General features: G+C 46.5%; 1 protein-coding gene and 1 non-coding gene across 3 annotated transcripts in view; both read left to right on the top strand.

Annotated features, from left to right (window-relative positions):
* Positions 1 to 24,514, top strand: part of DYM (dymeclin) — a 265,771-nt gene that overhangs the window by 139,801 nt on the left and 101,456 nt on the right. The window lies entirely within an intron of this gene.
* LOC135173748 (U4 spliceosomal RNA) lies at positions 22,624 to 22,758 on the top strand. The gene has a single exon (XR_010301417.1). It is a non-coding gene; the product is annotated as a U4 spliceosomal RNA (small nuclear RNA).

The raw sequence follows: 24,514 nt of genomic DNA on the forward strand, positions 1-24,514 counted from the left end.
CCTTTGTTCTCAAGGACTGCTGCCCAGGGGACTTTGCAAATAAGTTTCTTGAGCAAACTGAAGTTTGCCCTCTGGAAGTCCAAGATGTAGGTTTTGTTGCAGTGCCTCCCTACCTCCCTGCATATTGAAAACTCCACTAACTCGTGATCACTACACCCCAGGCAGCCTCCCACTGTCACAACTCCCACCACTTAACAGCTGGGTCATGAAGCTGTCCTCCATGCACTCTAGAAATCTCCTGGACTGCCTCCTCTCTGCTGAATTAAGTTCCCAGCAGATATCTGGCAGGTTAAAGTCACCCACAAGAACAAGATCTGATGATCTTCACAGTATCACAGTATCACCAAGGTTGGAAGAGACCTCACAGATCATCAAGTCCAACCCTTTACCACAGTGCCCAAGGCTAGACCATGGCACCAAGTGCCACATCCAACCTTGCCTTGAACTGCCCCAGGGACGACGACTCCACCACCTCCCCGGGCAGCCCATTCCAGTGTCCAATGACTCTCTCAGTGAAGAACTTTCTCCTCACCTCCAGCCTAAATCTCCCCTGGCGCAGCCTGAGGCTGTGTCCTCTCGTTCTGGTGCTGGCCACCTGAGAGAAGAGAGCAACCTCCCCCTGGCCACAACCACCCTTCAGGTAGTTGTAGACAGCAATAAGGTCACCCCTGAGCCTCCTCTTCTCCAGGCTAAACAATCCCAGCTCCCTCAGCCTCTCCTCATAGGGCTTGTGCTCGAGGCCTCTCACCAGCCTCGTCGCCCTTCTCTGGACACGCTCAAGGATCTCAGTGTCCTTCCTAAACTGGGGAGCCCAGAACTGAACGCAGTACTCGAGGTGTGGTCTGACCAGTGCAGAGTACAGGGGCAGAATGACCTCCCTGCTCCTGCTGACCACACCATTCCTGATGCAGGCCAGGATGCCACTGGCTCTCTTGGCCACCTGGGCACACTGCTGGCTCATGTTCAGGCAGGTATCAATCTTGAGACAGCCTCCAACTGTTTGTAAAATATCTCATCTGTTTCCTCATCCTGGTTGGGTGGTCTATAACAGACTCCAACCAGGATGTCAGATTTGTTAGTCCTCCCTCTGATTTTAACCCACAAGCTTTCAATCCCTTTGTCCCTCACCTCAAGCTCAGTGGCAAGGAGTGACTCCCTAATATACAGGGCCACCCCTCCTCTTCTCCCTTGCCTATCTCTCCTGAAGAGGCTGTATCCCCCCCAGTATATCACTCCAGTCGTGCCTGTCATCCCACCAAGTTTCTGAAATGGTGACTATATCATAGTCACGCTGGTGGACCAGGACTTCCAGTTCATGATGAGGTTGTCTGGGGCTCTGAGGAACCTTCTCTAGTTGGCAGATGTCCCAGCCAGTGTGGGTAGGGTGGGCTAAATGTGTTTTAAAGGTCCTCTCCTACCCAAATCATTCAATGATTCTGTAACTCTCTGGTAAGCTTTCTCACATCTAAGTGTCTGATTCTTTCTTGATCCTCATTGTTTCTTTAACATTGCCTATAAAAATTACTCTTTGAGAATGAGAACAATGAGAACTTTTCCTTTCAAGGTCAATAAATTGCCGTCACACTTGATAAATTAAGAAATATCTGCCCTATATATATATGTATATAAATATGTATATATGTGTGTGTGTGTGATCAGTTTTGACTATCATAAGATCTTAGAATCCCAAATTAGAGGGGACCTCAAGGATCTTCAGGTCTTGGCAGAAGCCCAGTCTAGACAAGAACCCAGCACCATGTCCAGCCAAACCATAGAAGGGTCCAGTGTTGAGGACTCCATTACTTCTCTGGAAAGATTATTCCAATGGCAGATTATGTTTGTTGTATAGGACTGTGTCATTGGAATCTCCCCTGGAGCAATTTATGTTAACCCTTTTTCTTTTCCACATGACTCCTTGTAAAAAGAGAGACTCTGTAGCCACAAAGATCATACAGGATGAAACTGGTGAGAATCCACCATCCCAAAATTACCACATAAAACTCACATTCGTGGCACAGAATCGTAGAAGACCTGCAGAAACTGTAAAATAACAGGATTTCAGAAGTAAATTCTAATGACTATACCAAAATGTTTTGTTTTAAACCATTTTGTTCCTTGTAAAGGTTAAGTTTTACTCTTTGACTGCTGATGCTGCGGATAATTAAATGTATTAACCAAGAATGCTGGAAACTTTAGGATAGCAAGGACAAAAATTGCATGACAACGTTGATTAGAACATGGAAAGCAGCCAGGGTGGAAATACAGCTTCCCAGCTAAGCCATCATACAATAGCAAGAGACCACACAGTAAACATAAGTAAAACCAGCTTGATTGTCAAGGGAAGAAAATGTGGCATGCCAAGCTGGAATAGCTCCTTTTGTACAAAAGGCATTTTTTATAGTAGTACATAATGATGGAGAATTACACTGAAGGATCTCAACAGGAGATGAAAACATAGCTATCCCAGGGGCAGTCTCTGGTTTAATTCAGAGCAGGGCTGAAGGTAGTAAAGCAGGCAAAAGCCTAAGGTTTCAAAAGCAGGATTTAGAAATGAGTAAGAATAATCAAGTCAGTCCACACCAAAATGTTGTTTAAGGTGGAGTGTTTTACATGTAGGAACGTAAAAGAGCCTAATCACTAGAGAATCCCAGGATCTCATCATGGTGGGGGTTAGAAGGGATCTCTGGAGATCATCCAGTCCAGTCTCCCCTCTAAAGCAGAGTCACCCACAGCAGCTTACCCAGGATCACCATGGCCAAGTGAGGATTTCTCCAGAAGAGGAGACTCCACAACCTCTCTAGGCAGCCTGATCCAGGGCTCTCCCACATTCGAAGTTTTTCCTTATTCCAGCTTGTTTCACTGGAATGTTACAGATATTAGGGACGAGTTCTGTGCCATGAGGGTGCTGGAGCAGGTTGCCCAGGGAGATAGTTGAGGCCCCATCCCTGGGGATACTCAAGGTGAAGTTGGACAGGACTTAGGGCAGCCTGATCTAGTTGAGAGTGCTGCTGCAGACTGCAGAGGGATTGGAATGGATGACTTTTGGAGGTCACTTCCAACCCAGACTGCTCTGCAATTCTATGAAATTTGGGTAATTCCGTACAACACTATAACAGGAGGCGGGCAAAATTATCCTTGGGAAGCTAAGTACCCCTCTATGGATATTTCATCTTTCAGGTGGCTTCATGGATGAGAAGAAGCACTGATAACGTCAGATGCATTTTCACATGGCAAGCTTAAGAAGTTTTTAGAGCAATGAATTAATCTAATCAGTCTCCATGGTGAAAGTGGTAGAGAGAGTTTACTGGTATGGCTCTCTGAAATGAGAGTGATGCATCAATTGAGGTATTTTTATGATAAGTAGACCTTTAAAGGTCATCCAGTCCAACCCCCTGCACTCATCAGGGACATCTGCAACTAGAGCAGACTGCTCACATCTCCAAACAACCTGACTTCCCACATTGACAGGAATGGGGCATCTCCCACCTCTCTGGGCAACCAGGGGCAGGCTCTTACCACCTTCAGCCTCAAACATTTCTTCCTTCTCTCCAATCTGAATCCACCTCTTTCAGTCTCAGACTGTGACCCCTTATCACAACAAATCCTGCTTGGAAACAGGCCCAGTTTTCTTCTTGAAGCCCTGCAAGGCCACCAGAAGGTCTCCCTGAAGCCTTCCCTTCTGCAGGCTGAACAAGCCCAACTCTCTCAGCCTGGACTCCCAGCAGAGCCCTTCCAGCCCTGTCAGCATTGCTGTGGCCTCCTCTGGCCCTGCTCCAACAGGTATCACACAGTATCACACAGTATCACCAAGGTTGGAAGAGACCTCACAGATCATCAAGTCCAACCCTTTACCACAGAGCTCAAGGCTAGACCATGGCACCAAGTGCCACGTCCAATCTTGCCTTGAACAGCTCCAGGGATGGCGACTCCACCACCTCCCCGGGCAGCCCATTCCAGTGCCCAATGACTCTCTCAGTGAAGAACTTTCTCCTCACCTCAAGCCTAAATCTCCCCTGGCACAGCCTGAGGCTGTGTCCTCTCGTTCTGGAGCTGGCCACCTGAGAGAAGAGAGCAACCTCCTCCTGGCCACAACCACCCCTCAGGTAGTTGTAGACAGCAATAAGGTCACCCCTGAGCCTCCTCTTCTCCAGGCTAAACAACCCCAGCTCCCTCAGCCTCTCCTTGTAGGGCTTGTGCTCGAGACCTCTCACCAGCCTCATCGCCCTTCTCTGGACACGCTCAAGCATCTCAATGTCCCTCCTAAACTGGGGGGCCCAGAACTGAACACAGTACTCAAGGTGAGGTCTGACCAGTGCAGAGTACAGGGGCAGAATGACCTCCCTGCTTCTGCTGACCACACGATTCCTGATGCAGGCCAGGATGCCACTGTCTCTCTTGGCCACCTGGGCACACTGCTGGCTCATGTTCAGGCGGGTATCCCTGTGTGTGCTGTGTTGAGGACTCCACAGCTGCCCCCATCACTGCAGGTAGGGTCTCACCAGAGCACAGCAGAGGGGTAGAATCCCCTCCCTGCCTCTGCTGCCCACACTGCTTTCAAATAGAATTTTTACCCACTGTCTGAATGAAGTGGACCCACTACCTATCTCATGGTGCAATGGGGAGCATGAATATTGGACCTGGGGTTGTAATATGTCATTGCCGCTCTCTAAGAATTCTCTTGTGGCTGTGCTTAGTTATTGATTATTGCTCATCTGGGCTTCATGATGTGAAATAACTTGTACCACTCTGGCTATTATGGCTTTGAGTCCCACATTCATCTTGTGATGTTTTAATGTTTGTGTATGTTCCCTTTTCTGTTTTCAACCTTGTAGAGTTGCAGCAGTCGATCTCAGGGTAAATTAGTTTTGGAAGTGCATCTGGCTTGGTGTAGGCACTGGCAAAGGGGAGCTGACTGTCAGGGATTTATGTTGGGATGGTGCACAAATTCAGGACAGTTTCATTTTCACAGCTCATTTGACATCATATGTGTAAAAGCAGGAAATATGGCTTTGCTGAGCCTTGTAAATTGAGTAAGCATGTTCCTGAAGCAGTAGAGCAAAAGGGGAAATTGTATGGATTCATCTGAATTAAGCTTTTTTTCTTCTTTGTTTTATTTTTTTCCCTTTATTTCCCCCTATATGTTTTTTATTTTTTCCCCTTTTAATGTGTTGGTTTTTTTCTTGTGTTGTGTTAAAGCTAAGTTTTGCTCAAACAGCAAAATGGTTCTAGTATGGTTTAAATGCTTTCTTTGAGAATTGTTCTGGCACGTTGTCTGAAGCCTGTAGAGGAGTGGCTTTGCAGCCGTGCTCCTCCTGTGCCATCAGACTGGATGGAGTGATGCAATTAGATTAATTTAAGAATGTGCAGTCTTAGCAGGGTCAGGGCCTTGGAGGTCAGCTTTGAGAAATACTACTCATTAGCAGAAATGTTTCTGTTACTGCAATGTGGTGGGGTCCTGCATAAAGCCAACTGGTCCTCATGACCCAGTTGCCTTTTTATCCCTTGGAGTGTGAGATGGACTGGGGAAGCTTGTGGTGCACGTCACCTTGAATGCCTTCACAGGACAACCAGGCAATCAGGCCCAGCCACCATGGGTTTATGAAAGGCAAGCCCTGCTTCATCTGACCCGATCTCCTTGTTACAAGATGAGCCACCTAGTGGATTAGGGAAGGGCTGTGGATATTGTCTACTTGGACCTGAGTAAAGATTTTTACACTGTTCCTCACAGCACTCTCTGGAGAAAGTGGCAGTTCATGGCTCGGGTGGATGGATGCTTCACTGGGTAAATAAAGCTGGATGACCCAGATAGTTGTGGGGGATGGAGTTTTAACAGCTGGTAGCCAGTCACAAGTAGTGTTCCCTAGGGCTCAGTGCTGGGGCCAGTTCTGTTTAGCATCCTTATCAATGATCTGGGTGAGGGAATTGAGTGCACCCTCAGTAAGACTGCAGACAATGAAGACAATGCAAGCATCAGTGTGCTTTATGGTAGGAAGGGGAACCTGGACAGGCTGGATTTTTGGGCCAAGACCAGTAGCATGTGGTTAAACAAGGCCATGTGTGGGGTTCTACACTTGGGTCACAAGACCGCCACAGCAACACCTATGCAATGTGCAAGAGTGGGGCAGAGTGACTGGAAACTGCCTGGCAGAGAAAGAACTGGGGAGGTGTTGTTTGACAGCTGCCTAAAAATGAATGAGCAGTGTGCCAAGAAGGCCACCACTATCCTGGACTGAATCAGCAATCAGCTGCCCCTGGCCAGCAGGACTAGGACACTTATTTGATTATCTCCCTGCACCTCAAATTCTGGGTTCAGTTTTGGGCTCCTCACTCCAACAAAGACATTGAGGGGCTGGAGCATGTCCAGAGAAGGACAGCAAAGCTGGTGATGGGTTTAGAGCACAAATCTTGTGAGAGGCAGCTGAGGAAACTGAGATTCTTCAGCCTGGAGAGAAGGAGGCTAATAGGAGACCTTGCTGTCTGCAACATCTGAAAGAGGCTTTGAGCCAGATGGGCATTAGTCTCTTCTCCCAAGAAGCTAGTACAAGAGAAAATGGCTTCAAATTTTGTCAGGGGAGGTTTAGGTTGGACATGAGAAACAATTTCTTACCTTTTAGTGTTGTTAAGGCCTGGAAGAGGGTACCCAAGGCAATGGTGGAGTCTCCATCCCTGCAGGGATTTCAAAGCTGTGTCTGTGTGGTACTGAGCCATGAGGTTTAACACCAGATCTGGTAGTGTGAGGTTAATGGTCTTTTCCATTCTAAATGGTGCTGTGTTTCAATGATGATCTTTTTCCTAATGAGTTTGATATTAACTGTTTTTATTTTCAGTGCAAACCAAGATATTTTGTGTGGACTCAATTCCCAGTCTGGGATCACGAGTCAGGAGATGAGACTTTTTTCTGTGGCCGCTGTGATGGAACAGCATTTCCCTGAAATCCAGTTCAATTAATCATATTCCTGCAGGGGAAAAAAATAGAACTTAGAAAACCCTTAAAATTGGTTGGAGGTCTGTTAAATGAATATAATTTAGTGTTTTATTGCTTTTTGACTGTGATTTTTTAGTCAGCTGCTGATAATTTTATTGAAGGATTGGAATTATTTATTGTGGAAGGATCACTTTACACTCAGCAGTGGGTGACTTGGCAGAGGGGAGTTGTCTATAAATAATCCTGTTACAGATTATTTGTCTTTGTACTGCACAGCTTATCGATCAAGAAGCCAGTGAGAGATAAAATCAATGCCATGAGTGAAAAATTGCCAAGCTCCTAGGTCTCAAAATGCTGTTTAGTTGGGTGTTCATCAAGTGGGTGCATATCTGGTGGAAACCTTTCTGCATTGGATCCTTAACTCCTAGAAAAGTAGACTGGGTTTTAGGGAAGGAGGGTTCAAGGAAAGGGAAATATTGCTGATAAAAGCCTGGTGCAAGCAAGGTGTTCTTTCATAGACCAGTAGCATTTTTTGTGCTATAGTTTGTGCTCCCTGACCCTGGACAGTACTGAAGAGACTCTGGCCCCATCCTCTTGCCCCTGACTCATTCTCTCTTGCTGAGCACTGATCAGATCCCCTGTAGGGATGCTCTTCTCTAGGCTCACCACCCTCAGGACTCTCAGCCTTTCCTCCTTACAGAGATGCTCTAAGACCCTCAGCATCTTTGTAGCCTCTGCTGGAGTCTCCAGCAGTTCCTTGTCTCCCTTGAACTGGGGAGCTGGGAACTGGATGTGGTTCTCCAGATACAGCCTCACTAGGTCAGAGGAAAGGAGAACCTCTCTCCAACTACTGGCCACACTCTTCTAAGTGCCCTCTAAGATGCCATTGGCCCAGTTGACTGTGAAGGCACATTTATGGCTTCATGGTGAACTTGCTGTGCACCAGCACTCCCAGATCCTCCTCCACAGACCTGCCTTCCAGCAGCAAAACATCTCACCTGTCTTGTGCAGGTGACTGTTCCTCCCCAGGTGCAGGACCCTACACTTGCCCTGACTAAAATTCATGAGGTTCCTCTTCACCGAGCTCTCAGCCTGTCCAGGTCAATGCACTCCAGTAGCTGGAGGCTGAAGAAAAAACAACTGATACTGGGGTTTGTGGGTTTTGTTTTGTTTTGTTTTGTTTTTTAACACAGTGGTTGAGTCACTGGAATAGTTCAACAAGGGCTCTGAACTTCCCAAGGCTGGAATTTTTAAATGAAATTGGATGCTTTGTCCAAGTCCAGCCATAGCTATTGGACTTGAAGGAGAAAGTAGCTGCATAAATTCCTACAGCTTGTGTCAGACCTGCTGATCAAAGTGACTTCTATTGGCATTAAAAATTGTAGCTGCAGGCAGATTGGCGTGGAGAATTTTGTTGGTTTGTTTGCTGTTTCCTTTTTTCTATGGATTTCTTTAAAAGGCTACTTTTTGATTCAGAATTTTGCTCATCCTTCTCAGGTACTATGACCCTGGCAGGTACAATCCCCCCAGGGTCATATGACCCAAATTGTACAAAACAAGCACAGATTGCCAAAATCCTACAAATCTCATGGGGAAAAAAAAAAAAAAAAAACAAACCCTACACTCAAAAGTTGACAGGAGAAAATGGCAAGAATTGTGGCTTTTTCCTTATATAATACTCTTGATTCCTCCCACCCTGGTCAAAATTTATCATAGACACGATCTAGACACATTCTACCCCCGTTCAGCCTGTGAAACTAAAACATAATCTCCATCAGATGGGATAACTTTTAATTGGATGCTTATGAGCCCACGTTCCCATGAGATGAACTTGGAGCAGAATGATTTTCACACATTTCCATCATAGCAGCATGTTCAGAGTCCGGGGGGTTTTGCCTTCCTGCGTCATGTCTGGCAATCAGTCAGGACTGAGAAGGGTGTCTCGTGCTTTTGTGAGTGTGTAAATCAGCCTTTGTTTGGGGATTAAACAGAGAAAATGTTCTGTGGCTTGCCTGAAGAGTTCAGGAGAATGCTACTAAAAGGAGTGTCAGACTGGACAGAGGTTAATGACTTGTGGCTGACGAGCAGAAAGGATCTGTGCTCCTCTAAAGCAGATTTCTGCATGGACCAAAGAGCCTCAATGAGGTTCAGTTTCTCTGCTATATCTGCTGATGTTACTTGGGTGCAGAACATCATCATTTGTGTGCATCATCTCTTGGATGCAGTACTTCACCTCTCAGGTGCTCTTGGGTGCAGAACCACATCTTCTGGGTGCAGAACTTCACCATTCAGGTGCAAAACACCTCTTGGGTACAGAAAATAATTTTGTGGGTGCTGAGTATCATCTCTTGAGTGCAGAACCTCACTTCTCCAACAGCTTGCAGGTGTTCTTTGTCACTGTCAAACCCTATGAGGAGAGGCTAAGGGAGCTGGAGTTGTTTAGCCTGGAGAAGAGGAGGCTCAGGGGTGACCTCTTTGCTGTCTACAACTTCCTGAAGGGAGTCTGTAGCCAGGTGGGGGTTGGTCTCTTCTCCCAGACAACCAGCAATAGAACAAGGGGGGACAGTCTCAAGTTGTGCCGGGGGAAGTATAGGCTGGATGTTAGGAGGAAGTTCTTCCCAGAGAGAGTGATTTGCCATTGGAATGGGCTGCCCAGGGAGGTGGTGGAGTCACCATCCCTGGGGGGTGTTCAAGAAAAGCCTGGCTGAGGCACTTAGTGGCATGGTCTAGTTGACTGGATAGGGCTGTGTGCTAGGTTGGACTGGATGACCTTGGAGATCTCTTCCAACCTGATTGATTCTGTGATGCAACATGGAGTGCAACGTGACTACTGGTTTTGCCCATCTAGATCATGCAGAATCTCATATTTTGGTGCAGAACTTCACCTCTCAGGTGCTCTTGGGTGCAGCATATCATGTCTTCAGTGCTCTTGGATGTAGAATGTCACCTCTTGTGTGCAGAACCTCGTCTATTGGGTGCAGAACTTCACCTTTCAGGTGCAGAACACCTCTTGGGTACAGAAAATAATCTTATGGGTGCTGAGTATCATCTCTTGAGTGCAGAACCTCACCCCTCCAACAGCTTCTCTAAATCTTTGTCTCTGCCAACATGGAGTGCAACATGACTACTTGTTTTGCCCATCTAGATCATGCGCTGTTACCTGTTTTGATTTCCCAGACAACATGCATGAACTTTGGCCAGCGGAGGCGACTCAGTAAAATGTATAATTATTGCCTAAATATAGAAAATTGTTCACTAGGAAAATAACAAGCATATGCTCCTGATTCAAAACCTCTTCTAATTTGTCAAATTACAGCACTGCTGCTCACCAAAGCTCCATTTTGGCTTACGCAGAAGACCTCTTCATCATGAGCTCTTACTGCAAATGAGCAGATTGCAGCAACGACTCCAGCAGCACATATGCGGGGATGGAGCTAGTGGAGCTAGAATTTTAATAAAAGCATGAAATGCTTTGTGTTGGAAGGGACTTTTAAAGGTCATCTAGTCCAATCCTTCTGCCTGCAATCACCGGGGTCATCTTTAGCTCACAGCCCCAGACAACCTCACCTGTAATGGTTGCAAGGATGGGGCATCTGCAGCCTCGCTGGGCAGCCTGGGCCTGAGAGTCTCACCACCCTCAGTGTCAAGTATTTCTTCCTTCTCTCCAGTCTGAATCTCTCTTTTTTAGTTTAAAGCCATCACCCCTTGGTAACCGTCACTTTGTCCAGAGATTCAGTGGTTCAGGGAATGGCTTAGGTTGGAAGAGACCTTGAAGACCATCTAGTCCCACAGGCAGAGATTCAGCTGCTGAAGGCCTCATCCAGCCTAGCCTTGAACACCTGCAAGGTAGGGGCGTCCACAGTCACTGTGGGCAACCTGTTCCAGAGTCAAACCACCCTCACTGGTAATAATTTCTTCCTAAAATTGATCTTAATCTTCTTAAATTTGTTGTAAAGATGTTCTGCACTGGAGCCACAACATAGAACTGCTCAGTGAAAATACCTGAGAGTTCTGATTTTCCTGATTAATTGCAGCTCCAAATGCAATGAGTGTGGAAAAGCTGTTGCTTATATATATATATATATATATATAAGCCTTCTTTATTTAATATTTGATTAACAATGTAAGTGCTTAGAAGCACTGTCCTTGTGGTTCTACTCCTGGAGTAGTTCTGGGTGGTTTCTCACTTGTCCATCTGTTCAATTTAAATTAGAGATTCTTCAGCAAAGAGACAAGTGCACCAGTGAGGTGTGAGGAGCACATGAAACGAAGGCAAAGCTCCCAAGCTGCTGAGTCCCACAGAAAATGGCTTGGCTTCATGATGGGGGGGACCTGAAGGCTGCACAGTCCCTGGCTGGTGGGGGCACATGGACCTGAGGAAGAAATGAGGGATATGTGCTGGAAAGAAGCTGAGAAAGCTGGGGGTGTTTAGCCTGCTTTAAAGGAGGCTGAGGGGAGACCTTCTGGCACTCTACAACTCCCTGACAGGAGGTTGGAGTGAAGAGAGGGTTGATCTTTTCTGCCAAGGAACAAGGAGTAAGACAAGAATAAATGGCCTCAAGTTGCACCAGGGAAAGTTTAGTTTGGACTTGAGGAATAATCTCTTCTCCCAGAGGATTGTCACGCCTTGGACCGGGCTGCCTAGGGCAGAGGTGGAGTCCTCATCTGTGGAGGGCTTTCAAAGATGTGCTGAGGGACATGGTCTAGTGGTAACCTGGCAGTGCTTGATTACTGTTTGGACTTGGTGAAAAGATCCTTTCCAATCAAAACAATGTTTGTGGTTCTATGTAAGAAGGTGGGGGTCATTGCAAACTTGGTTAAAGGAGGTGTAGCTGCTAAGGCCTTGGAAAGTGGCATCTGGATAGATTGCTACTGACCTAAATGACCCAAAACAAAGATTTGCAGAGCTGCTGAGAGAACTGTTTCTTCTGCTCTTCTGATTTCCAGTATCTAATGAGAACATCCAGCTATGAAACTTGTAATTTCTTGTCATATTTTGCTACCAGCATCCCTCACCACAGCCTATTAAAGCAAGAAATGCAGAGATGAGGGAAAAACCCAACAAAAACGGAGTCAGAACTGGTCAGTTTTTTATTCTAATCCTCCACAAGAATGACGGAAGCTGTGTAAGGAGGTTTTGGATCCCTCCTCCAGAGCAGGATGTAGATGTTGAGAGCTGTGAGCTATTCCAAAGTGTTTTTGTTCTGTTGCGTTTGCAAGCTGAATTTGTGAGAACACATCAGTGAGAATGCTCCCAGTGCAGCAGCCACGGATCAGAAAAGGCACTGGGAGAGGAAAATAAGAACAACCACAGCTGGTTTCCAAAGATGACTAATCCTGCAGCTCTAGAGTTACCTCCAGGACAGTGATTTACATTTGGCTTTTCTTCTAAATGCTGGGAAAGTTTTCTGGGGTGTCAGCCTAGATGAAAACTAGTTCAATACGTGCACACTCATGGAAGAAGATTTGAAAGGCTGCAGCATCATGCACTTAGAGAATTACAGAATCATTTCAGTTGGAAGAGACCTCTAATGTCATCAGGTCCAACCCTTAACCCGGCACTGAAAGGCTGCCACTAGACCATGTCCCTCAGCACCACGTCTACAAGGCTTTGAAAACCCCCAGCTGTGGGGATTCCAGCATTGCTTTGGGCAGCTTCTTCCAGGGCTTGACAACCCTTTTGGTGAGGAAATTTTCCTTACATCCAACCTGGTGCAACTTGAGGCTGTTTCTTCTTGTCCTGTTGCTTGTTACATGAGAGAAGAGACCAAACTATCTTGCTAAAATCTGCAGGTATCATATCTCCTCTATCTTCCTTTTTGGTTATCAGTGCCTTTATTGAAGAGGGACGTCCAGCTTTGTGAGTAGGATAACAAGGTACCTCTAAGGGAAGTGATCCATCAGAAACAGTGTGAAAGGATTTGTGACTTCTTGGTGAAAATTTAACCCTCACGTTTTGTAAGCTTGCACAGATTGAAGTGCAGTCCAGCCTAGCAGTCTTCAACTGAGAAGTGAGCCGCAGAGGAGCCTTAACCCTGCTGAAGGTCAATTTAAGCCCTACTGACAGTTAGGCACCACTGAAGCTTCTTCTGGACTCTGCCTTGATTGCTCCTCAGTTTTGTAGACCAGTTTAGAGATAATTCAGTGTAGGTGTTTTGCCCTTCTCCACCATGCAATGCAGGTCCTTGCTTCCAGTCTGGTATTCACCTAGCAGAAATTAAAAACTGGTGATGATAAAAGCACCAAATGTAGATAAATAAAATAATTCCTTGCATTTTGCTGTTCGTTGCAACTGTGCTGAGTGTTCAGCCAGGCTCAGGGTGATTCAGGGAGTCCCCAAGTGGCTTGAGGTTGAAAGTCATCTCTGGAGACTGTCATGTCCAAGGCAGGGTCATCTCGAGTCAATTGCCCAAGGTTATGTCCAAATGATCTTTATTGTCTCCGAGGATGGTGACTTCACAAACTCTCTGGGTAACTTGTTTTTCTTATATTTAGATGCAATTTCCTGTGTTTCAATTTGTGCCCTTTTCCTGTTGTCTTTCCTCTGGGCACCACTGAGTCTGGCTTCATCATCTTTACATCTTCCCAGCAGATATTTTGAGGCGCTGAGATCTCCTTGAGCCCTTTCTTCCTCAGGCAAATCGGTCCTCAGTCTCTCAGCTTCTCTTTGCGTGTCAGATGCTCCAATCACTTAATCCTCTTCGTGGCTTTTTGGTGGACTCACTCCAGTATGTGCGTGTCTCTATGCCTGGAGAGACCAAGGCTCCAGATAAGGCCTCCTCAGTGCTGAGCAGAGAGGAAAGATCATCTCTTTTGGTGGGCCTAATGGAGACCCATGATGCTGTGGCTTCCTTTGCTGTGAAGGTGCATTGCTGGTTTATGTTCATCGTGATGTTCACCAAGGCCCTTAGGTCCTTCTCTGCAAAGCTGCTTTCTAGCTGGTGCAGGATCTGAGAGTTCCCTTCAGTCTGATAGGTCAGTTGCTGAGCTTCATGAGGTTCTTGTTGACCCATTTGTCCAGCCTGAGTCTCTCTCAAAATATCAGCACGACTGTGTGGTACATCAGCCTCTCCTCCTAGTTCTGTATCACCTAGAAACTTGCCAAGGGTGCACCCTGCCAGACCAGCTGGGTCATTAATGAAGGTCTTAAAGAGCGTGGGCCCTAGAATCAACACATGGGGTCCACCACTTGTGGCTGGCTTCCAGCTGGACTTTGCATTTCTGACTGTAGCTCTTTGGGTTCACCCTTTCAGACAGTTACCTCTTGACCTCCTTGTCCACTTACCTAGCCTGAACTCATCAGTTTCTCACAACCTGAGGTGCTGGAGTGTGTCTAGAGAAGGAGACCAAAGTTGGTGAAGAGTCTGGAGCTCGTCTTGTGCAAAGCAGTTGAGGAAGCTGGGTTTGTTTGATCTGGAGAAAACAAAGCTGGGAGGAGACCTTCTAGCTCTCTAAAACTCCCTGAAGGGAAGTTGGAGACAGGTGGGGGTTGGTCTCTTCTCCCAGTGAGCAAGGGATAGGACAAGAGGAAATGTCCTTAGGTTACAGCAGGGGAAGTTTAGGTTGGACATAAGGAACAATTTCTTCATGGAAAGGGTTGTCAAGGTCTGGAAGAGGCTGCCCAGAGCAGTGATGGAGATGTCTTCCCTAGAAGTGTTCAAAAGCCATGTAGATGTGGTGCTGAGAGACATGGATTGGCACCAGACTTAGTAGCATTAGGTTACAGTGGGACTCAATGATATTAAAGGTCTCTTCCAGCCAGAACAGTTCTATATTCTATCATCAGCTTGGCTTAGTTTGAAACTCCTGTGATTATCTTGATTATACTTCTGAGAGCCCTTCTACTGATCACATTTACATTTAATTCAGTGTCTACAGTATTATTTTCCTTACGTTAACCTAGATTGCACCGTCTAGGTTGTCAAAGCTCATCTTTTGAAACCTCTGGTTGTCCCCTAGATAGACTGAAATTCAGGAAAGTATTTATGTGTGGCCAGAAAGCCATGTTGTGACCCTCCTGCATACACCAATATGTTTTGGCTTTGGTCCCTTGCTCTTTAGCTGTGTCATTTCTTTCCCAGGGTGGAGGGGAATTAAGTAGTTCATTGATGATACAGAGCTGGGAGTAGTGGCTGACACCCTCTCATCTGTGCTGCCATTCAGCCAGACCTGGACAGGCTGAGAGCCAGGTGGGGAGGAACCTCATGAAGTTCAACTAGGGCAAGTGTAGGGTCCTGCAGCTGGGGAGGAACAACCTCCTGTACCAGTGCAGGTTAAGGGTCACCTGCTGGAAGGCAGTTTCATTGAGAAGGACCTGAGAGTGCTGGTTGATAACAAGTTATCCGTGGGACAGCAATGTGCCCTGGTGGTCAAGAAGGCAAATATTATACTTAGGTGCGTTAAGAAGAGTATGGCCAGTAGGTCAAGGGAGGTTCTTCTTCCTCTCTACTCTGCCCTGATGCATCTAAATCTGGAATACTGTGTCCAGTTTTGGGCTCCCTAGTTCAAGAATGATAGGCATCTACTGGAGAGACTTCAATGGAGAGCTACAGGGATGATTGAGGGATTTGAACACTGCTGCTATGAAGAAAAACTGAGAAACCTGGGACTGTTTAGTCTGGAGAAGAGAAGGCTGAGAGGGGATCTGATCAATGTCTATAAATATCTGAAAGGGTGGGTGTCAGGAGGATGGAGACAGGCTTTTTTCAGTGATGCAATGTGATAGGGTAAGGGGCAATGGACATAAAATCAACCACAAGGAGGTTCCACCTCAGCATGAGAAAAACTTCTTTACTGTAAGGGTGCTGCACCCTGGAGAGGTTTTGGAATTTCCTTCTCTGGAGAACTTACAAATCCACCTGGAAGTGTTCCTGTATGAGCTGCCCTAGGTGACCCTGCTTTGGCAGAGGGTCAGCCTCAATGATCTCTGAAGATCCCTTCCAACCCCTAACCTGTGAATCAACATCCCAAGCCATGAAGGTTGTTCTTGCTTTTTGTATGATGTTGAGTAGAAAACTGTTGATCTTCATCAATGCTTGGAACTCTTCTGTGGGATAAACAGAGAATGACCTGGAACATCACAGAAGTTTGTCTTTTCAAGAAGTACATTTGAGGGAGGGTTTTGGGGGTGGTTTTTTTTTAGGAATTTGGAAGGATTTTTTTTAATTGATAGAGGCCAAAACGGTTGTGCAGGGGAATAAGATGTATAAAACAAGTGGGAGTTAAAGCAGAAAAGCTCAACCTCTTTTCCTCTGTGGGAATGAGGTTAATTTCCAAGTAAATGGAAGACAATGTAAATTGAATTACTGTGCAACTTGAGGGACTGGGACTTAAAATAAGAATATATCATATTTTTTTTTATTTTAAGATGGAAAAATATTGCACAACTGCAAGTTCACCGAAGCAAATAATTAAATCAAATCTGTATCAGTTTTCCCACCAATCCTTAAGACTTGGAGTGTGTTTATCTGAAGGCAATAAAATAACCAATCTAATTCAGGAGCGAAGGTAATTTGGGATGATGGAGCATGTGGGAAATAATGATCTTTTTCCTGATGAAAGAAGACAGAGCAGTGAACAATAACTTTGAGGTGTTACCTAAAATAAAATCTGCTTTCCCTTACATAAGGGCTCTTCATGTTTCTGCATCTTAGCTGTAATGTCTCTTAACACCTTTTTAACTCAAGAACAGAATGAGAGCCTCCTGACAGGTGGACTGTGGTGACAAACAAAGGAGTGATTACAGTTTAGCTCCGTCTAGGTTGGATTGTGAAACGTGGTTAAAATGGGCTTTCTGCTAGTCATAAAAGGTATTTTTGTAGATGATGAAGGAATGGTCAAAGATGAGGCTCCTTTGGGATGCTGGCAAGCCTCTTCCTACTGTGAGCTTGTGGCGGTTTGGGTGGCATGTATTTCTTGTTTGGGAGAGCAGTACTGCTGATGGAGATGAAAGCTGGGCAAATTCAATACTCCAGACATTTTTTCCTTCCTCAAAGGCTTTCACATAATCTGTTCCAAACCTGTCATCTTCTTGCAGTGATGAATAAAGTGGTGAACAGTTGAACAATCAGTAACGTATTTGTCAAAAGAGTCTCTAAAATCTTAGAATCATTTTAGTTGGGAGAGACCCTTAAGGTTATTGAGTCCAACCCTTAACCCAGCACTGCCAGGTCACCACTACACCGGGTCACTCAGCACCACAACTAAACAGCTTGAAAGCTCTCTACCATTGCCCTGGGCAGCCTGGTACATGCCATGGCAACCATCAAGGGAAAGAAACTGTTCTCCCTTGGTGCAACTTGAGGCTATCTCATCTTGTCCTACTGCTTGTTAACTGGAAGAAGAGATCAACCTCCACCTGGCTTCAGCCATCATTCAGGGAGTTGTAGAGAGCAGAAGGTCTCCCCTGAGCCTCCTCTTCTCCAAACTAAACAACCCCAGTTCCCTCAGCTGCTCTTCACCAAGCCTTCCCAAGGTCCAGACCCTTGACCAATATCGTTGCCCTTCTGTGGACCAAAATATCCTTCTTGGAGTGAGGAGCCCCAAGCTGAGATCAGGATTTGAGATGAGGCCTCACTAGTGTCCAGTTCTTGAGTATGATCCCTGCACCAGTGCTGATAATGGAAGAGCAGCAGTGGCACTCTTAGTGATGCTGAGCCAGGATGCCACTGGCCTTCTTGACAGGTACTGTAGATGCTGAAGATCATGTTATGTTCTCTGTACATCTGTGCTGTACTCATGAGTTGCGTTTGTGACCATTCCAGGTCCTTGTGCAGGTTTTTTGTCCCTTTCACGTTGGGTAGGACAAGGAGGAGAAAATGTCTGAAGTCTCTAAATTTAACATCTGATTTTAGGAAGAGAAATTTTACTGTTCAGGCTCCTGAAATGAAACAGATGACAGGCCCAGGTGTTACTGCTCACACGTAGATAAGAATGGACATGGGTGCTGCTGAGAGGCTGTAGCTACTAAGAAGAAAGAAAACAAAGGAATCTGTTGAATAACAGGAATTAAGAAAATGCCGTGGGCTGACTTCCCAGGATGTTGGCACAGTACTTGGACTGAACTGGGCAGGGGCAGGCTGGGGCTCCCTAAATCCAAATTAACCTCTCTGTGGATCATTTTGACTGTAGCTTTTTCCATGGAGAATTGAACTCTTACGAAACGCTTCATTATCCTTTGTTTTGTTCAACGTCCGCTGCTGTCGGATTTTGAGGGCTATTAATATTTCCCTTAAAATAAATAATTAAAATTAGTGCTCCTGATAGATTATTTTGGATTTTTTTTTTTGTTTTGTTCTGTTTCAGTGATGTGGGTATTTTATAGGATTAGAGAACATTTTGGTTTTTTTTATTTCCCATCTCTTTTGACATGAGGTTTTGCTTTGGGAAGAAGTTTATTTATGACTGACTGTGTTTTGCAGGCTTATGTCTAGGTGCATAAATCTCCAGAAATTCAACAAAGGGGACTGATGTTGATATTACAATGAAGGATGTCAAGAGAGTTCATACTTGTTGCATTTATTTTTGAATCATAGAATCATAGAATCATAGAATCAACCAGGTTGGAAGAGACCTCCAAGATCATCCAGTCCAACCTATCACCCAGCCCTATCCAATCAACCAGACCATGGCACTAAGTGCCTCATCCAGGCTTTTCTTGAACACCTCCAGGGACGGTGCCTCCACCACCTCCCTGGGCAGCCCATTCCAATGCCAATCACTCTCTCTGGGAAGAACTTCCTCCTAACATCCAGCCTAGACCTACCCCCAGCACAACTTGAGACTGTGTCCCCTTGTTCTATTGCTGGCTGCCTGGGAGAAGAGATCAACCCCCACCTGGCTACAGCCTCCCTTCAGGTAGTTGTAGACAACAATGAGGTCTGCCCTGACCCTCCTCTTCTGCAGGCTGCACACCCCCAGCTCCCTCAGCCTCTCCTCAGAGGGTTTGTGCTCCAGGCCCCTCACCAGCTTTGTCACCCTTCTCTGGACAGGTTCCAGCACCTCAACATCTCTCTTGAATTGAGGGGCCCAGAACTGGACACAGTACTCAAGGTGTGACCTGACCAGTGCTGAGTACAGGGGAAGAATAACCTCCCACGTCCTACTGGCCACACTGTTCCTGATGCAGGCCGGGATGCCACTGGCTCTCTTGGCCACCTGGGCACACTGCTGCCTCATCTTCAGCTTACTATCTATCAGTACCCCCAGGTCCCTTTCTGCCTGGCTGCTCTCCAGCCACTCAGTCCCCAGCCTGTAGTGCTGCTTGGGGTTATTGTGGCCAAAGTGCAGAACCCTGCACTTGGCCTTGTTAAATCTCATCCCCTTGGCCTCTGCCCACCCATCCAGCCTGTCCAGGTCCCTCTGCAGGGCTCTCCTACCTTCCAAGCTCAGTGTTGCTATGCATCTGCAAGAAAGATTTAGTATGATATCTTAAACTTTATCACAGAAGTCCTATACAGTAATCAACATGAAGAATGCCATAAGTTCATGGTTAAGTTACACAGAAACAAAGGATGGGGGAAGGGGGGGGGTGTTGGAGGAGACCTTTGGAGATCATCCAGTCCAAACCTCCTGCTAAAGCAGGATCACCCACAGCAGGTTGCCCCAGATCACAATGTCCTGCCTGTTAGCAAGGCACATACCCTGTGATCTGCATATGGAGTGAGTCTTAGCTCCTGATGTGAATCCAGATTCCTTCCTGTCAGTGAGCACAGAGAGGCAAAGCAGTTTTCTTTAGAAGTGTAGCAGTGGCCCAAGCACACATAAATTAGAAAGGCAGGGGAACTGGGGAAGGGTGTAGAGGGGCAGCTTACAAGAAGGAGCTGAGGGACCCAGAGTTGTGCAGCGTGGAGAGGAAGAGGCTGAGGGAAGACCTCATTGCTCTGTACAGCTCTCTGAAAGGTTGGAGCCAGGTGGGGGTTGGTCTGTTCTCTTTAGTGATAGACTGAAAGGAAATGGCCTGAAATTGTCCCCGGGAGTTTTAGGTTGGGTACAGAGAAAAATTTCTTTCTTGAAAGAGTGGTCAGGCATAGGAACAGGCTGCCCTGTTTGGAACGGGAGGTGATGGAGTTACCATCCATGGAAGTGTTTAAAAGACATGTAGATTTGGCACTTGGAGACATGGCTGATGGCCATGGTGGTGTTAGGTTCATCATTGGAGTTGATAATCTTAGAGGTCTTTTCCAACAGAAGCAAGTCTATGATTCTGTGAAATGCATGTGTAGACACAGAACCAGCAAAGCCATGCCAAAGGAAAGCTGCTCAAAGGGCAAGGATTTGGACCCTAGGTCGCACAGCAGTGGTGTCTTTCTAACGTTCTTCTGTTTTCATTGTTCGGAGTCTGTCCTTGGGGTTTTGGGTGGGAGTTTTGCTCAGGCAGCTTTCTCCAGCAATTTCCTCTGATTCTCACCCACAGAGTCTGGTCATAACTCAAGACAAATGTCTTTTCTCTCAGCAGCTACAAAATGGTTATCCTACTGAATTAAGAGCAAGTGGGTGAATTGGAAATGTTGTGGACCCTCTTGCCCATTTTGTGTTCTTATAAAATATTAACAGGGAACATTGGAAGAAATTGCATCCATGTCTTGAGACACTGCAGGCTGATCTAGTGATATTCAGCTCTGAACAAACCTTATAATTACCCTGAGTTTTACAAACATTTGTTCTGTTTATCCTGGCCTGCACACATTTCCACCCATAGTTTTAATCCTTCCTGAATTTAGTTTGCCACTTGGCACTCACTTGGTTAGAGAAAAATACAGCAGATATATGGAGCTTGGCTAAATGCCTTCTCACAGGGGAGTTCAGTCCACGTTACATTGCAGTCTGGTTGTTGAGTTTATTATGGAAGAGACATATAAAGATCATCCCATCCAACCTCCCTGCAGTAACCAGGAGAGCAGGTTGCTGAGAGCCTCAGATAACCTCACCTGGAATGCTGCCAGGGATGGGGCATCTCCCACCTCTCTGGGCAACCAGGGGCAAGCTCTTACCACCTTCAGCCTCAAATATTTCTTCCTTCTCTCCAATCTGGATCTCCCTCTCTTAGTGTAAACCATCACCGCTTGTCCCCTCACAACAGGCCCTAAGAAGAAGTCTGTCCCCAGTTTTCTCCTTAGCCTCTTGAAGCCCTGCAAGGCTACCAGAAGGTCTCCCTGGAGCCTTCTCTTGTGCAGGCTGAACAAGCCCAACTCTCTCAGCCTGGACTCCCAGCAGAACCCTTCCAGCCCTGCCAGCATTGCTGTGGCTTCCTCTGGCCCTGCTCCAGCAGGTCCCTGTCTGTGCTGTGCTGAGGACTCCAGAACTGTCCCCAGCAGTGCAGAGAGGTTTTCAGCAGAGCACAGCAGAGGGGCAGAATCTCCTCCCTGCCCCTGCTGCCCAAGACACGATTGGCTCTGGGCTGGCAGCACTCAATACCAACTCATGTCCAGGTTTGCATCCCCCAGCACCCCCACATCCTTCTGCACAGGCCTGCTCTTCAGCCTTTCATCCCTCATCCTGGGCTGATAGTGGGGGTTACCCTAACCAAGGTGCACAACCTTACACTTATCCTAGTTGAACCTTGTGATGATCACAGTTAATGATGTGGAGTTAGGAGTTTGTTCTTTCTCAGTGATGCTCCTCACCTTCCCCTGGCTCTATGAACTTGAGCTATAAGGATGTTATTTGGCATGCCAGACAAAACAGGAATGAAATTATATGTACCCTGGGGAAGGATTTCACTGCTTTCTGTGCCTCCTACGCCTCTGGCCATAGGAGCACCATTTTCCCAGCATTCGTTGGGAGGGGTCTGTGAGCTGCTTTCAGTTGAATAATACATTTACTGCTCTCTGCAAATTAAACTCTGGGCTTACTTTTGTAAATATCTGTGTCTGCCTCACCACATCAAATTCTTTGCTCTTCTTTTTTTTTTTTTCCAGAGGCTCTTTGTTGTCTTGTTACCATTTCAACAGGAAATCCTGTTTGTTAATGCAAAGCCTCCATTAATTGTTCTGGAGTTGCTTCTGTGTTTACTTATACTCTTTTGCTACAAGTGTGCAGTGGCTGCCTGTCTTTCTCCTTATGAATAAGATAATGTCTTTAGGAGATAAAATTGGGAACCTTTTTATAGCACCTCAATTAAAGATCTCTGTTCATATGCAGAGCTGTGGCAGATAATACTCTTTAAAATCAGTGAGAAGCTTTCATCGTGGACTGAAGAAATTCTGAAGTACTTCATTTGTTATGGTCACATTGAGGACTGGAGAATTAAAAGAACAATCTGTGGTGCTCATTCTGTAACAGGAAGAGGGGTTAGAAATTATTTATTTACTCAGATATCCTAAAATGATTTGTAAAGCTTTGGGATTTTCCCAGTTGCAGTGCACAGTGTGTTTCTGCAGTGGACTAACATGGTTTTGAGAAGACACTAGACAAGAAAAGTCAACTAAGTTCTGATCACAAACCAGAAAAGTGAAAAATGTGTCAGCAGCATCCTTACAGTGCCCTTTTTTCCTCCCTGGGAGAAGTCCTTTTCATTCTAAACCTTGGTGTGCCATTAGTGGTGCCTATGGAAAGCATTTTATTTCCATCCATGGCTGTCTCTTAGTTTCACATCGTCTCCACAAACCAGATGGGCCTAACAGTAAGCATAGCAAAGCTTTCTTCAGCAGGAGTCAGCCACACATCACTCTGCAATGTTAGGAGGGAGCACACAGTAGTGCTTTGCTCAGTGTCAGTATCGTAACCAATGAGGTTAATCGGAGGCGCGATTGTTGCTAATTGAAAGCCTTTTTTTTGTTCTGGGCCCCCCAGTTTAGGAGGGACATTGAGATGCTTGAGCGTGTCCAGAGAAGGGCGACGAGGCTGGTGAGAGGCCTTGAGCACAGCCCTACGAGGAGAGGCTGAGGGAGCTGGGATTGTTTAGCCTGGAGAAGAGGAGGCTCAGGGGTGACCTTATTGCTGTCTACAACTACCTGAGGGGTGGTTGTGGCCAGGAGGAGGTTGCTCTCTTCTCTCAGGTGGCCAGCACCAGAACGAGAGGGCACAGCCTCAGGCTGCGCCAGGGGAGATTTAGGCTGGAGGTGAGGAGAAAGTTCTTCACTGAGAGAGTCATTGGACACTGGAATGGGCTGCCCAGGGAGGTGGTAGAGTCGCCATCCCTGGGGCTGTTCAAGGCAAGGTTGGATGTGGCACTTGGTGCCATGGTCTAGCCTTGAGAATTGTGGTGACAGGTTGGACTTGATGATCTGTGAGGTCTCTTCCAACCTTGGTGATACTGTGGTACTGTTATTTTTGTGTGTAGCAGTTTGATATCTCACTAGGTTAGCTTCTCCTTCCTGCAATCCCAGATGTCTCCCAGGCCACAGAGTAGGGCTCAGGTGAGCCAAGACACTGTCCCATCATGGAAAAAACTGCCCCATACATCTCCTGAAGTTCTCTGTGGCTATTTCTTTCTGGTTATTTCTATTTACGTGCTGTTCCAGCTTGGATAATTCAAATGCAAGATGCCCTGAGAGCTCTCCAGTAGACAAAAATGTTTGACAACTTAGTGATTTTTCTGCACTTATTCATGCTAAATGGATTTGTCTCAAGGCCTGGTTCCTTCAGTGCTTGTAGAGCACTTCTCCATTCCTCACAGAAAGGCTGCTCAGCTGCCCCACTTGCTTGCCACCAGTCATTCTGTATAGGACTATGAAGTCATAGACTGGTTTGAGTTGGAATTACAACTCCTGTAGTCCAATGTCCTGCAGTAGGCAGGGACATCAGCAACATCAACTGGGTTGGAATTACAATTCATCTAGTCCAATGTCCTGCAGTAGGCAGGGACATCAACTAGAGCAACAGCCTCACCTGGCTTTTCTTCCTCTTTTCTGGGCAACCTGGACCAGCAATCTCACCACCTTCAGCCTCAAACGTTTCTTCCTTCTCTCCAGTCTGAATCTCCCTCTCTTAGTTTCAAGCCATTACTCCTTGTCCTGTCACAACAGGCCCTGAGAAAGTCTGTCCCCTGCTTTCTTAGATGCCCATTGAAGCCTTGCAAGGCCACCACAAGGTCTCCCTGGAGCCTTCTCTTCTGCAGGCTGAACAGACCCAACTCTCTCAGCCTGGCCTCCCAGCAGAGCCCTTCCAGTCCTGCCAGCATTGCTCCTCTGGCTCTGCTCCAAGAAGTCCTTGTCTGTGCTGTGCTGAGGACTCCAGAGCTGTCCCCAGCAGTGCAGAGGGGTTTTAAGCAGAGCACAACAGAGAGGCAGAATCGCCTCTCTGCCCCTGCTGCCCACACTGCTGGGGATCAGCCCAGGACACAGCTGGTTCTGGGCTGGCAGTGTTAAGTGCCAGTTCATGTACCCCCGAGGACCCCCACATCCTTCTGCTAAGGGCTGCTCTCCAGCCCTGCATCCCCCAGCCTGGAGGTCTATGGTATATATCACAATACTAGGGGCATCCCAGGCCATGTATGGGACCTCACACTTAGCCTTCTTGCACCTTATGAGATACCCACAAGCTCACTCCTCCAGCTTGTCCAGCTCCCTCTGGATGGTATCTCATCCCTCATTCTTGCTTACTCTGGTGTAGGTCAGTGCATTTATGTTATTTCCCATGAGGGACCAA

This window comes from Pogoniulus pusillus, chromosome Z (genome assembly GCF_015220805.1).
Source record: "Pogoniulus pusillus isolate bPogPus1 chromosome Z, bPogPus1.pri, whole genome shotgun sequence".
Lineage (NCBI taxonomy): Eukaryota > Metazoa > Chordata > Aves > Piciformes > Lybiidae > Pogoniulus > Pogoniulus pusillus.